This window comes from Gopherus evgoodei, unplaced genomic scaffold, assembly GCF_007399415.2.
Source record: "Gopherus evgoodei ecotype Sinaloan lineage unplaced genomic scaffold, rGopEvg1_v1.p scaffold_33_arrow_ctg1, whole genome shotgun sequence".
NCBI lineage: Eukaryota > Metazoa > Chordata > Testudines > Testudinidae > Gopherus > Gopherus evgoodei.
Window position 1 is genome coordinate 1,611,880 of NW_022060005.1, and position 16,337 is coordinate 1,628,216.

A 16,337-nucleotide genomic window follows, 5' to 3' on the forward strand; every position below is an offset into this window, starting at 1 on the left:
CCCCCAGTCATTTCCGCTACCCTCCTCTGGACACTCTCCAATTTCTCCACATCCCTTCTGTAGTGGGGGGACCAAAACTGGATGCAATACTCCAGGTATGGCCTCACCAGTGCCGAATAGAGGGGAATAATCACTTCCATCGATCTGCTGGCAATGCTCCTACTAATACAGCCCAATATGTTGTTGGCCTTCTTGGCAGAGGGGCACACTACTGACTATGTTGGCATAAGCATCAAAGTTTGTGCCTTGTGATGGTGTCATAAAAAGATAAGAAAAGTTAATAGCACAGAAGTACTTTATATCTCTTTGACTGTAAAGTGTTAACAAGTTCAGTAAGCCTGGCTGTCACCTGACCAGAGGACCAATCAGAGGACAGGATACTTTCAAATCTTGAGGGAGGGAAGTTTTTGTGCTGTGCTGTTAGTGTTTGGTTGTTGTTCACTCTGGGGGCTCAGAGGGACCAGACGTACAACCAGGTTTCTCTCCAATCTCCCTGATACAGGTTCTTATAGATTCAGAATAGTGAGTACTAGATAGATAAAGCGAGTTAGGCTTATGGTTGTTTTCTTTATTTGCAAATGTGTATTTGGCTGGAGGGAGTTCAAAATTGTATTTCTGCTGAAAGGATTTTAATTTGTACTTGAATACTTAGGCCGGGAGGGTATTCCCAGTGTCTATAGCTGAAAGACCCTGTACCTATTCCATTTTAAATTTACAAAGATAATTTTTACTGTTTTTTTTCTCTTTAATTAAAAGTTTCTTGTTTAAGAACCTGATTTTTTTTTATTTTGGTGAGACCCCAGGGGACTGGGTCTGGATTCACCAGGGAATTGGTGGGGAGAAAGGAGGGAAGGGGGAGAGAGAGGCTAATTTCTCTCTGTGTCAGGATTACTTTCTCTCTCAGGAAGAGTCTGGGAGGGGGAAAGAGAAGGAGGGAGGAAGGTGAATTGTCCTCTCTGTTTTGTGATTCAAGGAGTTTGAATCACAGTGATCTTCCAGGGTAACTCAGGGAGGGGAAGCCTGGGAGAGGCAATGGTGAAGGAAAGGGTTTACTTTCCTTGTGTTAAGATCCAGAGGGACTGGGTCTTGGGGGTTCCTGGGCAAGGTTTTGGGGGGACCAGAGTGTACCAGGCACTGGAATTCCTGGTTGGTGGCAGCGCTACAAGTACTAAGCTGGTAATTGAGCTTAGAGGAATTCATGCTGGTACCCCATCTTTTGGACGCTAAGGTTCAGAGTGGGGATTATACCATGACAGATGGCTTCATGGTGGCCTTAAGAAATGGACTGGGGATCTCTGTGCGGTTCCTAGAGGACGTGTCCCCAACACACAAATGTCAACATCACTGGAAATATATTTGCACCCTTGTGCTCCATTACTATAGAGAGGTCCAGGAGTGTGCAGAAAGGAATCCTCTGTCATATACAGCAAGTGTCCCTACAGGACAGGGTAGAAGCACACATCCAGGGAGTGGTGACTGAGGGAAGATCGCACAGCTGCCACCTCAGATTCTATATGTACTACTGAAAGATGTCAGATTTCAGAACCTCGGGCTAATCATCTGGCCGCTTAGGGTTAGGGTTGTGCAAGGAAAATGAGGATACAAGGGGACAAGACAGAAATCTCTGTATATTAAGTCTGGGATATTCAAAGGGTTCTAAGGATGTTAGTTGCCTAACTCTCATTGTGCAGTCAGCGGGAGTTAGGCACATAATGCCCTGAAGTCACTCTGAAAATCACTGTCACAGCTCATGGCCTGTAGTAAAAATTCACTGTATGGTTACAGATTCTGCAGCACCCACAGCCCCTTGTGTCTGCTCTAATTGCACAAAGACTCAAACTAACAGCAAAACAAACTTTAAGTACGTGCAAAGCAGGAAGCCTGCCAAACAATCAGTGGGACCACTGAACAATCGAGGTGCCATTGTGGAGAAGCTAAATCAATTCTTTGTCTCTGGCTTCACTGCAAAGTATGTGAGGGAGGGGGGCTGAAAGTCCAGATTCCAAGCTTTTATTCCCGGTTTTGGGAGGAGAATCTAATTTAGTGGTCAGAAAAGGAGGACGTGGAAGTCAGGAACCCTGAGTGTTATACTGGGCTCCAGGAGGTAGGTGAGTGGGTGGTAATAAAGGGGACAGGAATCACGGCACCTGGGTTCTATTCTCATCTTGGCCAGTGACTCAGACAAGTTACTTGGGCCCAGATCTCACAGATATTTAGGTGTTTAATTTTCAGTGGGAGTTATATGCCTCGATACCTTTGAGGATCTGGGCCTTCACCTCTTTCTGTGCCTGTTTCTCCACCCATAATGTTGGTGTCACAAAGCATAACCCTAAGTAACTTAAAAGGCAATAAGGATATGGAATCTCCCTGTTTAGGCCTCAGATGAGCAAAAGTCCCTCCATGTTTAAACTCTAATTGACCTAACAGGCCAATAAATAGAAAAGGCCAGGTGCAACATCCGTTATCAGTTGCCATACAGCTCAAACCAGTATAAGGCAGAACTAATGAGGCCTGCATACTTTTGGTCGAGGGAGAGGTGATAACGGTTCACAAAGAAGAAAGGATAAGGTCGTAATTCAAAGGAGTGGACCTGACAAGATAGACTTGTAGTCTCCAGCCTTGATTAACTGTTTAGTGTAACTGCTTAATGTAACTGCTACAAGGGGGAAAAGGGGAGAGAGGGAAAAAGGGACGGGCTTAGCTAAAAGTAAAGTATAAAAAAGGTAAATGCTTGTATTAAATGGGCTGGATCTGAGGCATTCCAAGTCTCCCAGCTCCGCTTTGAGATCTCAAATAAACTTGTGTTTTGCTTCTCCACCCTGGTGTGTTTATTGGCGCTAAGCACTCCGGGCACGAACCACTGTTGCTTGCCTTGGGCACCATCCGTGCCTGCAACAATAACATGGAACAATGATACCTGTCTTTGTACTACAGACAGAAAGGAAAATTCTATTGTGAAATACACCAGTTTAAACCTGGAGCAACTTCACTGAAGATAATGGGGTTACGTCAGTGTAATCGAGAGAGCAGTCTGGTAGGAAACATTGTACACAAGGGATTTTATTATTTTCCTTTGCAGATTTTGCCAAGATTTCCCACATTTATATTACCCGCAGATGTTATTGATGTCCTGCATTGCAGATCCCTCCCACAGCTTTTGTTGACTCTGAATCTGTATATATATTAGGGTTGCCAAAGGCATTTAAGCAAATTAGGTGCCTAACCCTATGGGAGTTAGGTGCCTAGCTACTTTTGAAATTTGGCTCTCTGTTGCCAGTATCCTTCTGTATTGTCCAGTCCTGGGACTTGAGAATGAGAAAAATCCCAAATTCTATATAAATGTGAAATTTTTTAATTGATATTACACTATTTGTAAAGATTTGGGGATCAAAATGACCCCAAAATTCCAGGGCTAAATTTTTCAAAACCAGGAGCTTAAATTTTTATTCCTACACCCTGATTTAGCCTCCTAAATAAGTGACTTTCAGAAATGCTGAGTAGGGTTATTCAGCACTTTTGAATATCAGCTCCATTTAGACCCTACAATCAGGATTTCTGGACAGTTCCTCAAAGAACTCCAGCCTGGCTTTTAAAATGTTGGCCCAAGTTTGCATTCTCTAATACAGACTGAAAAATCTTTTTGAGAGATTTCACAGAAAACCACCGATTTCTGTCACACGTTTTTCCTAAAACCAGCTCTGTAAAGGTCTGTTTGAAGCCTCAAGGGATTAGTGTTTGGCATCTTGCTTTTTTGATTCAAGGAAATGAGAGACTGACAGTTTTTGAAGCCTCAAGGGATTAGTGTTTGGCATCTTGCTTTTTTGATTCAAGGAAATGAGAGACTGACAGGTTTATGCTCTCAGCCAATTGCAAAGCTGCTCTCTTCTCTGTCCCACCTACCACTTCCTCTCATCTTTCTCTCTATCATCATCACTGTGTTTCCTGCACGTTCCCTGTTCCTGTGCTCCCAGACCAGCGTGCTTGGTAAATTGCAAGATCTTTAACTCGGTTTGAATCCTTTGCCATTCACCCATGTTTTAGGATTGGAATAAATGTAGTTAAACTGTGTGTGGTGGAGAAAGGTTTCCCCGTGGATTGAATTTGGCCTTAGGGCTGTTGAATTCAGAATCCATAGGCTACCCCTTTACATAGGGCCAAAGGCAGGGAATTAGTGGGAAAGTGATTTGTTAAAACTGGTGCTGTGCGATCTTCAGCGACACCCCTGAAATCCCCATTGACTTTGCAGTCCCTGGGTGAAACAGACGGCATGATTTGTTCCTGTGTTTTAATAAATTACTGTGTGTCTGTAGTGTTCCTCTTCAGGCCTGCATGAAGTCACACATGCTGTAGAATGAGTTTATCTATCTCTTTCTCTTCTCCCTGCCCCTGTATGATTTGATGGCTTGTTTCAGGGCACCCAGGGAGTGTGCTGCAGAGCTCGGAAGCTGAGTCAGGAGTTCTGATGCTTCATTCTGCCCTTTGCTCCAGCAGATTCCCTTCCAGAGCTGTGAGTAGAGAGTAAAGCCTTGAGATCCACTCCTCCTGCCATAGGCAAACCATCATAAACAGCAGCAGATGTTTTTATGTACAGATCTCTTTTTAATAGGAAAAACCACGTGGTGGGCGAGCTGGTGAAGGTTGAACAAAGAATGTCCCTGCTGCAGAGGGAGGCTGGGTTAGCAAGGTGCCTTCTGCTGCGTGTTCTAGGAGTCTCTTCAGGGGTGTGGAGTGAGCTGGAAGTGGGTTTGACTGGGTGTTCAAAAATGCTGCTGCTGGTAATGATGAAATTGCCCACGCTGTGTGTGGCCCATGTGCTGGGGGAGAGTGTGGGAGTTGAAGGTGACTCCAGGCCTGAGTTTTGGTCTGACTATTCTCCCCACTTTATAAACTGCATGCTGCACCAGTGAAGTAAATAAATGGAAGCTTAATTACAGAGAAGAAAGTTGAGCGAGTTCTGCTGGCTTTGAAACACAGGATGAAATTCAGAGGCTGTCTTGAGCCCAATCTGACTCCATGGTAAAACTTCCACCTGCTTTGCCGAACTCCATGTGCCATCCAGACTCCCTTTTAAAAAGCAGTTTCATGATGGGGGTGGGTGAGCAGGGAGTTAAGACTCCTGGGTTCTACCCCAACTCTGGGAGGGTAGTGGGATCTAATGCCTGGTGGGCTAGGAGCCAGGACTCCTGACTGTTGGCTCTAATGCTATCCCAGGGGTGACCTTGAGCAAGCCACTTTGCCCTTGCCCCTCTGTACCTCAGTTTCCTCACCTGTGCAATGTGAATAATACTTCATAGGAAGCATGTGATGCTTGATTAATTCATGATTGTAAAACACTCAAATCTTTAGATGGGAGTTCCTAGAAAAAGAGCAAATTATCAAATGTGGTTGGTTTTGATCCCTTATTAGGTACTAGTGGTTGGGTACTTCATAACCTGTGAATGATCCCAGACTGTAACTTTTACCTGATCTGTAGCACCTACCACAATAAAGAGAGCCAACAACTTTTATGCAGGTTAGAAAGATACCCAAGAGCCCAGTATCTGTGAAGCCTCAAAGGATTTGAGATACAGAATGCAAACGCCATAGGCTGCAAGCAGCCGGGCTTTAACAGAAAGGTTCTCAGCCCTGCTCTGGGGGTTGGATCTGCAAGTGAGGCAGTGGGATAAAGTCTGGAGGCTGATTCAGGGCAGTAATGGGTTTAGTTAAGGATTATTCTAACACAGAAGGTTAGAGCTAGGTAGAATGTGTGACCTAACAGGCCTGTCATCTTGGGGTTAGTGCAGGATTGTTCCCTACAATCTGCTTTCTATCACTTTGTTCACTCTAGTTTTAAAAATCCCAAAGTAAATCAGGAAGAGCTGAGACTGGAAGTGTAAAGCCTTTTGGCTGAGAGGAAGGATGCACCCACAATTAGGGTGCTAGCCTGGGACTTGAGAGACATGGGCTTAATATCCTGCTCCACCACAAACTTCTGATGCAAGTTTTAGTCTCTCTGGGACAGATTTGTGTAGGTACTTGGGCACCTAAAGATGCAGACCATAGAAGCATAGATTCTTAGGGTTGGAAGGGACCTCAGGAGATCATCTAGTCCAACCTGCTGCTCAAAGCAGGACCAGTCCCCAAATGGCACCCTCAAGGATTGAACTCACAACCCTGGGTTTAGTAGGCCAATGCTCAAACCGCTGAGCTATCCCTTTCCCCTGCATAGTGAGATGTTCAGAAGTGCCTAGATGCCTAACCCCTACTGATTTCAATCTGCCTCTAGGTGCCCACAGACATTTAAAAAACTGGCCCTCTGCCTCAATTCCCCATCTATAAAATGTGGATAATAGCAATGCCGTACATCACCAGGAAGACATTGTGAGGTGCTCAGATAGTTGATAATGGGAGCTCTGTTTCTGGTGCTGGGAGGAGGTGGGGCTTACTTATTAGAGAAGGGTGAATTGAGATTGACCTTTATTTGGTTCTGTTCATGGCTCTGCCTCTCACTGTGTGACCTTAGGCAAGTGATTGGCTACTCTGTGCCTTAGTTTCCCCAACTATACAGTGGGGATGATATTGACTTCACAGGGTGGATGAGACTTAATATTTATAAAGCACTTCGGCTGGGATTGTCAGAGGAGCCTAAGGGGATAGGTAAGGTGCTTAATTCCCTTAGACTCCTCTGAAAGCCTTTGTTGGAGATTTTTGGAAGAAAGGAACTAGAGAAGGACAAACCCTTATTACTGTATTAATTTTAGTGGGTGTAGCTTCTGCATTATTGGTGACTTGCTGCTGCTTACTCCTAAAGGTGGGAACATCCTGCTGTGGAGGCTTTTACAATCCTGTCTCTACTGTAACTTTTAAAAATCAATTTTTTGACATAGCTATGGTGTGGTGGTTGTGGTCTGGTTGCCATGTTTTGGTCTGTGTATCCTAAACCACTGTTGGTATCTCTTCATTTTAGGCTGAAAATGGAATTAATGAGCTGGGAGGAAACAGTTGTTTTGGAGAAATGCCACGTTCCAGATATGGGGCTCAGTGAGCTGGTATGAGATTGGCTTTTTACAGAGGAATGGAGAATCCCTGCCAGGGGGGTTAAACACTACATAACACAAAACTGTCAAAATCTAGGGGCAACTATAATGGGTTAGAACAGGGGGACTAGGAGTTAGGACTCCTGCGTTCTATTCCCAACTCTGGGGTAGTGTTGACTAGTGGTTAGAGCAAGGGGAATCACTTCTAGTTGTAAAGAAGGGGGACTGGGAGTCAGGACTCCTGGATTCTATTTGGCTACCTCTCTAAGTGCTTTAGCAAGACCTAAAACTTCCAACCTGGAGAGAGGACTCCAGGGTATTCCTGTTAGGTGTTCTGGCAGGCCTAATCCTGCCCTGATCTATCTCCCTTCCCTCAAATAGTGCAGGCTGAGGTGTGTCAAACCTTCAGCTTTGGCCTTTGTAATGTAACAGATGTTTTCAACTCTGACTTGATTAAAGTATCTGTTACCAGCTGTGTTGACCAATCCAACGTTCAGCTGTGGCAGTGGAGTGTAGGAGTGACTTGTGGCTTCACATGTCTTGAAGCCTTCAGATTTTAAGTCCTCATTGTCCAGTACTGGTTCATCTCTTCCTCCTGCCACTGCAGATAAATTAATGCTTTCTGTCTGAAGCTGTTTGGTCTTTTGCTTGAGGCCTCAACAAAATTTGAGATCCTGCCTGCTCACTGTGGATGTTAAAAGGGCCATGTGATCTTCTGTAAGCATCAGGAGGGAGCTTACCCAGTTGTCTTCTAAAATATTCCCCTTCCTTTTCCTCTTGCACTTTGCGCTCACTGCCTCCCTCCACCCCAGAAGTGGCTTCCTTTTACTCCTGCTGTTTTCCCCTCCATGTATAGTGTTATCTCTTTCTGCCTAGATTGCTCCTGTAGAACTGGGCTGTGGTGTGCTGGGAATTAGGTATAGATGCGTCCAGTGGCAACTCTGATCTCTGGTGTAGCTGCTACAGTAGGAGAGAGGAAGAGGCTGTGTTGGTTACGCTCTTATGAATGTTTCTTTGCCCATTTCAGATTGTGGAGAGGCTGAGGATGAAGACTGACTCCTCAGCCCCATGAAATGATTGGGACTGAAGTGGAAAAATTAAGTATTGTAACTGAATCTAGAAAATGGTCTGTAATGAAACATCCTGGACCTGAGCCCCAAGGACAGTAGGGTAAGGGCCTCCAACTGAGTAGGGCCTTAAAGAAAAGGGACTGAGCGGTTTTATGGCCTACCTGAGCTGAGATAAAGAGAATCAGCTCCTGTGCTTTCAGGACTTGCTCTGGTCTCTTAGGAAGTAGCCAGGGATGTGTTACTAGAGGCAGGATGCCTGACTTGATGGGCCCATCCACTGTTTTATTGTGTGTACACTGTGTTACACTGTAGCCTAGAGGCCCTACTGTGCTAGGGTTTGTACAGACACTTTATTAGAGACCATCCTTATCCCAAAGATTTTTGTTGGCTTTGTCTACTTAGGTTATAAAGGATAGAAAAGAGGAAGTATCAGTATTGCAGATGTGAAACTGAGGTACAGAGAGCTGAAGACTGAAATTTTCAAAGGAGCCCAGTGGAGTTAGAGATTTAAAAGGATTTGTTTGTGGTCACCCGGGAGTCTGTGGCAGAGCTGAGAACTGAGCCCAGATGTCCCAGTCCAGAACCGTCACCACACAACTGTCCCTGTGCTTGAGGCACTTTTCAATCCTTCAGTTTCCATGGCGAGACCTATGTTCCTATGTCTCAGACTCCGGAAATATTGGGAATAAGGTCCTCGTTCTTGTGGCACAATGAGTGCCCCTTGGACAGACACTTAGTACTGGGGGAAGTGCACTACTGTATGAGACAGCTCATAATTGGATGCATGGGGGCTATCTTGAGGGTGGGTGTGGAGGGGAGACCCAGCCTACAATAAGTTTCTTCTCAGACCTATGAGACCCCTCTTTTTGCCATTGGTGATGTTGTAGCTGGCTTTGAGGGCGTGGGTGGGGTCTGCCATGATGAACTGTATGTTCAGTCGATCTTTCACCTGCTCCACCCAGATGCCACATGTGCCCTCAGCAGACCCCATTACACCAAGGAAGGAGAAAAGCATTAACTCCCTGTGTGGCTTCCATTTCGGGCCTGCAGTGAAATCTGGGAATTTCCCATAGTAAATGGGGTCAAGGTTTAAGGCCAGGAGGTGTAAGACCATTATAGCCATTTAGTCTGACTTCCTGCATTGTAGGGGGCATAGAACAGCACCTAGTAACCCCCACTATGAATCCTTGACTCCTTCCCCTTTCTAAAACTCAGCTGTTCTCCCTGCATGGTCCTTTAAAATAGTTCCCTGCACTAGCTCTCACCTCATAGCGTCTCCAGGTAACTTCACTGTGCCATTTCCTTGTCTGTTGCTGCTGTGCCCTTAGCAGCTGCTCGTATGGCCATATTGAAAAGCCAGATCTTCGTACGCCAGAAGGAACCATTAGATTGCCTAGTCTGATCTCCAGTTTAATACTGGCCAGAGAATTCAGTCTGGATTGGAAGACAGCAAGGAATCTACCGTCCCTTGGGAGTTTGTTCAGTCACCCTCACTGTTAGAAACTTGTGCGTTATTTCTAATTTGAATGTGCCTGGCTTTAACTTCCAGACATTGGTTTTGTTCTGCCTTTCTCCGCTAGATTAAAGAGACCTATAGGACCCTGTATTTTCTCCCCATGAAGGTTCTTGTACGCTGTAATCAGGTCACCTCTCTCAAGCTTCCTTTTCTTGATTTAAACTAAACAGATTGAACTTGTTAAGTCTCACAATCAGGCATTTTCTCCAGCCCCTGAATCACTTTTATGGTTCATTTCTGAACCCTCTCCAGTTTTTCAGTGTCGTTTTTTAAATCTGGACACCAGAACTGGATGTGGTATTCCAGTATCAGACTCACCAGTGCCTTATACAGGGGTAAAATCACCTCCCTGCTTCTAGTAGCTACTCCTCTGTTTATGCATGCAGGGATTTTATCTGTCTTTCAGGTGAAGTTGGGAAGCCAGGGAGTCCATGTTGCAATGTGAGGAAGTTGGGTAAGGAAGCAGCTAAAATTCTCAAACACTTGAGGTCTCAGAGTCATGGTGGTTTGTGTGTGGGTGGGGCAACCACATTGCCACTTTTAGGACTAGGAGGGGTCTGCTGTGATGAACTGCATGTTCAGTCCGTGTTTCACCTGATTTACCTTGATTACACACGTGCCCCGAACAGACTAATGAAACAAACACCTGTAGCTGAAGTCTGATTTGGGGGGGAGAAACTGATGTTCTAATGGTTTCCAATGCAACCATATGTAAAGTCCCAGACAGTGAGGGGAATAAGTAGCAGATCCAGGGGACCTCTTCAGAAACATGGATCTGGTTTCTGTGCAAATGAAGAAGGAACAGAGATACAAGGAAGTGAGTTTTCCCTTTAGCTGGTAGCATGCTCTTTTAATAAATAAGGTCATGAAGTGGAAATAATTCCTCTTTGCTTCTGTAGGGGCAAGAACTCTGAAGACAAGATTGGCTGGTTTCGCTTCTCCCTCCTCACCCTGGATCCCTTATAGGAATCACAGATGTAAGTGCTGCAGGAAGTTCGTATCCATCCAGTTTCTTAGTGTAGTCCCAAATTGGTACCCCCAGCCAATGTCACCATCGAGGAAGGTGTGGGACAAAAAAGGGGTACTATGGTAGACATAGTTTTCCAGCAGTTAACAAATGTCTGGCATAGGGTGCATCATGCATTCCTCATTCAGTGACAAACAGTCTCTGAACTGATCTTCCAAACATTGCCAGGCTGCTTTTCAGTGCCTGAAGCTGCAGGTGCTTTCAGAAAGCCATATCTTTCTGCACATATGAACGGGAACTCCCTGCTGCAGAACTTTACTGAGGTAACTGCTTAGTAAAGGTTTGCTATTTGGGGAAATTCATGGGTGTTCTTTCTAGGGAGTCCTCTTGTTCTCAGAGCTGTTCATTTAAGTAAGAGTGGCTACGATGACCGTTCCTCTTGCTGCCACGAGCCATGGGCAGTGGGATTTTGTGTCATCGCAGATTACACTTGGCCTTTCTTCACTCAGGGTGCTCTTGGATGGGTTTGGCTGTTCGTTAGCACCTTCTGAATTTTGCGGGGTCAGATACTCAGAGGCAGAAGGGGACTGGACTCTGGGGACAGAAACAGGGTTTAAAAACAACATGCTCTGTACATATTGCTCTGTAAACTTTAGGCAGTGGGCTATAGTAACCAGATAGTAATTTTTCAATGTGAGCTGAAAGATTGCCTGCACTGAGGCACTAGGAGCTATGCTGGCCTCAGCTGGGAGGAGTTAGCTTCAGTGCACCAACTGGGTTTCCAAGACATAACTGTGTGCTGCATTCTGCATCTGTGAACCTTTATCTTTACAGGGATGATTTGAGATGAGCCTTAAAGGAAAGGAAAATGTATCTTTCTCTCCACCAGCATCAACTATAAGAGAGAATTTGGGGCCTGAAGATTAAAAGATTTGCCCCATCTCTGATCTGCATCACAAAGACTCTTTGAAGTTATGTTCAGGAAAGGCTATACTAAAAACAGGATAAATAATAAAACTAGATTGAATGGATGTGTAAAAGTTGGGTGTTTTTTGTACAAAAGGGCAGTGGTAGAACTGGGGGAAATGGAGCGTTTTCAACTCTAATCCACTGGTCTGAATTCAGTCCAGGTCAATAGTGGCTGTAGTTGGGATTTTCATAGGAGATTTAAGGGAGTTAGATGCCATGCTGCTTTAGGCTCCTTTGAAAATCTCATCTTTAATGCATGGCAATTTTCAGTTGCCCTTTCTGTGAAATAAGTTAGGGCTTGATCTCATATCTGAGATACAATATCTGTCGAGGTATTTTTAAAACTCCTAGTCACTAGTATCTATGCACTTGTACAAAACTGAGGATCAGGATGTTAACCAACATTGATCTGTTTACTGCTGTGTCCAAAATTACTTTCCATTCTTCCATGAATTGACTCCACCATGTCCACTGTCTGTTTTCTACTATCAACACCATTTAGGTTAGGCTGAGATTTTCAGATGCACTCAGGATTTGGACACCCGGTTCCCATTTAAAAAAATAATGGGACTTTAATAGGCAAATCCCATAGATTTGAAAATCTTAACCTAAATGCATTTAAATCATGTCTCCCCCATCCTACAGGTGCACACTCGCTCCTCTGACACCAGCTCAGACCTTTATTTCTTGCTTCGAATGTTGGCATCCTCTATCATCCTGTTTTCTCTTCACCCCAAATAAACAGACGTAGATCCTTTCCCATTGACCTGGGAGCCACCACTGCAGTCCTGCTACATCTTGCAGCTGTTGTGCTGAACAGCTGGGAGACAGTGAGAGAGATGGAGCTGAGAGGCAATGCTATGTGAACCAAATTCAGCAACGGTTTTCAGTTTAGGTAACCAGGGGAGTTCTGTTGAAGTCAGGACAAATTTTCAGTGTCACGAGCAGAGATGCCAAGCTGGACCCTCAAAACCAGGGCCATCCCAGAAAACATGAGCCATTTGGTCATCGAGAGTTCAAACTAGCTTTTGGGGGTTCAGCTGAACATAAGAAACAAGCATTTCCCCAAAATCCTGTATTTAACATTAAACCAGCATGAATCCTAAAAAATTTTCATTCTCCAATTTTTATTTTTATTTGTACTCCACATTATGGGAGAAGTTGCAATTTTATTCTTTTAACGTGATTGCTTTTTAACTGGGTGAAGGTCTCTGATTACATATGTACAGACAAGTACACAAATGCTATGTGATAACTTTTGAACACTGCATGCAATCATTTCCAACTTTTGTGGGAATGTTTGAGGTGGTGAGGGCCAGCAACCTGTTCATTTTTGGGGAAAATGGGAGGAGGGACAGATTCACACATTGAGCCTTTGCCAGCTGTTTAGCACAGCTGCTGCTTCAAGCAACTCTGCAATTGTCTATAGACTAAAGAACTGGTTCTTCTTCGAGTGATTGCTCACATCCATTCCAGTTAGGTGTGCGCGCCGCGCGTGCACGTTCGTCAGAAACTTTTTACCCTAGCAACTCCAGTGGGCCGGCAGGTCGCCTCCTGGAGTGGCGCCGCCATGGCGCCCAATATATATCCCTGCCCGCCCGCCCGCTCCTCAGTTCCTTCTTACCGCCGTGTCGGTCGTTGGAACTGTAGAGCGCGGCATAGCTGTCCTCCACGTCCCTAGCTCTCCTAGTTATCTATCGTTTATCTATCGTTCATCTCTAGTCCATTATAGTTGTTAATTAGTTGGTTAAGTAGATAGTTAAGTTAAATAGTTGTTAAGTAGTTCTTCGCCGGGGGCTTAGCCCTTCCCGGCACCCGGCGCCAGGCTCATGCCTGTTTCGCCGGGCTTCAAACAGTGTGCGGCCTGCAAGAAGCCCATGCCTACCAGCGATCCCCACGAAGCGTGCCTGAAGTGCCTCGGGGAATTGCACAGATCCGACAAGTGCCGCATCTGTAAGGCTTTTAAGCCAAGGACAAAGAAGGAGAGGGATCAAAGGCTCCGGACTCTCCTCATGGAGGCGGCACTTGACCCGACGGCTTCGCAGGCCGTGATCTCGGCGCCGGCACCGGATCGCACCGGCACAGAGAAGACTCCCCGGCACCGACCCTCTCCGGCACCGGAGTCAGAACCAAGGCCGTCGAAGTCCAATACTCCGGCCAGGCAGACCCGGCTAGAGCGCCCGGCCTCGACATCGGCCGCGGCGCCGCCAGCACCGTCGACTCCGGGCCCGGCGGGTCCGTCGAGTCCGGTACCGCCGAGCTCCCCCATGAGATCTGGGGTTGAGATAATGGTCCCATCCACACCGGAGACCCTCGCCTCGGCTCGGGACCTCATAGCCCTGACTGAGCCCACTCGGCTGCCACCCCCGGTACCTCCGGTGCGGGTTGTGTCCAGAGGCAAGCCCATGATGTCGGCACCGCCCAGAAACTCTCGTTCACGATCCAGGTCCTGACGTCTTGGGCGCTCCAGGTCCCGCCGCCGCTCGCAGTCCCGGCACCGCTCCCCTCAGCGGTACCGGTCGCACTCGCGGCACCGGTCGACATCGAGACGATCTTGGTCAGGTTCCAGTCGCCGAGACCGGCACCGCGATTCCAGGAGCAGGTCCCGATGCTACTCGCCGCACCGGTCGACCTCCCGGCACCGAGCTGGTGGCAGGTCCCGGTCTCGGTCGACCTCCCGGCACCGAGCTGGTGGTAGGTCCCGGTCGACCTCCCGGCACCGAGCCGGTGGCAGGTCCCGGCACCGAAGCGGCGCCCGGTACCGATCAGGATCCCGGCACCGTGACAGAACCCGGTCCCGATCCCGATCCTGGCACCGATATGACTCCCGGCACCGGTCCCCGGCACCGAGACGATCCTCCGTGCTGACCCGCGCAGACCCTTACCATCCAGGGTCGGCCCCACCATGGCCCTCTAGACAGCCGTCCGTATCCTCCCAAACGGACAGCGGGTATGCGCTGGGCACCGACCGGCAGGCGGCGCTGTTCGGTGATCCGCCGCTGCAGGACCAAGGCCCACAACAGTGGGGATTCTGGACACCCTGGGCATACCATCAGGCCCAGGGCCCCCAGCAGCTCCCTGCTAGGCCGGCGACTGCGGAGCGTAGGGCTCCTGAAGCCTCGTTGTCTCGCCCCCCTCCCTCCCCGGAAGGGGAGGAAGGGTCCAAGCAGCAAGACTCCGCTGTGGCTCCTGAGGCAGAGGCGAGGGCTGAGGAAGACCCTCAGTTAGACACTCTCGTGCCTGGGGTCTCCTCATCCTCCTCCCCGGATGAGGCGGTGGCGGGTACCTCCTCCAACAGTCCCCCCCCGCTGGATCTCAGGGCGCACCAAGACCTCCTCAGGCGATTGGCTCAAAATCTGAGTCTGCAGGCAGAGGAGGTCTCGGAGATAGAGGATCCAATTGTAACCATCCTCTCTTCTGATGCTCCCACCAGGGTCGCCCTGCCCTTCATACGGACCATCCAGGCCAACGCCAACACCATCTGGCAGTCTCCGGCCTCCATCCCTCCGACAGCGAAAGGCGTCGAGAGGAAGTACATGGCCCCTTCTAGGGGATACGAATATCTCCATGTACACCCGACTCCGTGTTCACTGGTGGTGCAATCAGTGAACGATAGGGAGCGTCATGGCCAGGAGGCTCCAGCCCCCAAATCCAGAGAAGCCAGGCGGATGGACCTCCTTGGCCGTAAGGTGTATTCGGCTGGGGCGCTGCAGCTCAGGGTCTCCAACCAGCAAGCCCTGCTGAGCAGATATGCCTTTAATTCCTGGGTGGCAGTGGACAAATTTAAGGAGCTGCTGCCACAAGATGCTCGCCAAGAGTTTGCGGCCATCTTGGACGAAGGCAAGAAGGTCGCACGCACGTCCTTGCAAGCCTCCTTGGACGCTGCGGACTCGGCTGCCCGTACCCTCGCGTCAGGAGTTACGATGCGTCGCATCTCCTGGCTGCAGGTTTCCGGCCTTCCGCCGGAGCTCCAGCATACTATACAGGACCTTCCTTTCGAAGGCCAGGGCTTGTTCTCTGACAAGACAGACCCCAGACTCAAGAGTCTGAAAGACAACCGGGTCATTATGCAGTCCCTCGGGATGCACACCCCCGTGATGCAGCGTAGACCCTTCAGGTCGCAGCAACAACAACAGCGCAGGCCGTTTTCCCAGTTCCGCCAGCGGCAGGACCTTAACAGGCGCCGCGGCAGGAACGGAAGGCGCAGGCATTCGGGGAACCAAGGGGGGCAGAACCAAGGCTCCTCAAAACCCCCGCCTGGACCTAAGCCTTCATTTTGAAGGTGCGCCCAAGGGCGCAGTAACAGTTTCCCCTATGGATCCTTCCCCCCCGTTTTCCAACCACCTTTCGTTTTTCCTCCCGGCGTGGTCCCAAATAACATCGGACCGCTGGGTCTTAAGCACGGTGCAGACGGGATACCGCCTGCAGTTTGTTTCATTTCCTCCTTCCCACCCTCCTTCCTCGTCCCTCTTCAGGGACCCCTCTCACGAGCAATTCCTTCGGCAGGAGGTGCAGACGCTCCTCAGCAAAGGAGCTATAGAGGCGGTTCCGGAAAGCGAGAAAGGCAAGGGGTTTTATTCCCGCTACTTTCTGATCCCCAAGGCCAAGGGGGGCCTCAGGCCTATCCTCGACCTGCGAGAGCTCAACAAATACCTGGTGAAGTTGAAGTTCCGCATGGTATCCCTGGGGACCATTATTCCATCCCTGGATCCGGGAGACTGGTACGCCGCCCTCGACATGCAGGACGCGTATTTCCACATTGCCATTTGGCCGTGCCACAGACGCTTCCTCCGCTTCGT

The 16,337-nt window shown here is 48.2% G+C and overlaps 1 long non-coding RNA gene and 2 other non-coding genes across 4 annotated transcripts; all 3 read left to right on the plus strand.

Annotated features, from left to right (window-relative positions):
• Positions 1-3,896: 3,896 nt before the first annotated feature.
• On the plus strand, positions 3,897-11,600 carry LOC115641057. 2 transcript variants are annotated; one of them, XR_003998009.1, is made up of 6 exons: positions 3,897-3,984; positions 4,413-4,507; positions 6,947-7,028; positions 10,009-10,056; positions 10,502-10,579; positions 11,404-11,600. It is a non-coding gene; the product is annotated as an uncharacterized LOC115641057 (long non-coding RNA). The 2 variants fall into 2 exon arrangements; XR_003998010.1 differs by lacking the exon at positions 4,413-4,507.
• Positions 10,157-10,234, plus strand: LOC115641243. The gene has a single exon (XR_003998042.1). It is a non-coding gene; the product is annotated as a small nucleolar RNA SNORD126 (small nucleolar RNA).
• Positions 10,994-11,141, plus strand: LOC115641239. The gene has a single exon (XR_003998038.1). It is a non-coding gene; the product is annotated as a small nucleolar RNA SNORA79 (small nucleolar RNA).
• Positions 11,601-16,337: the final 4,737 nt, after the last annotated feature.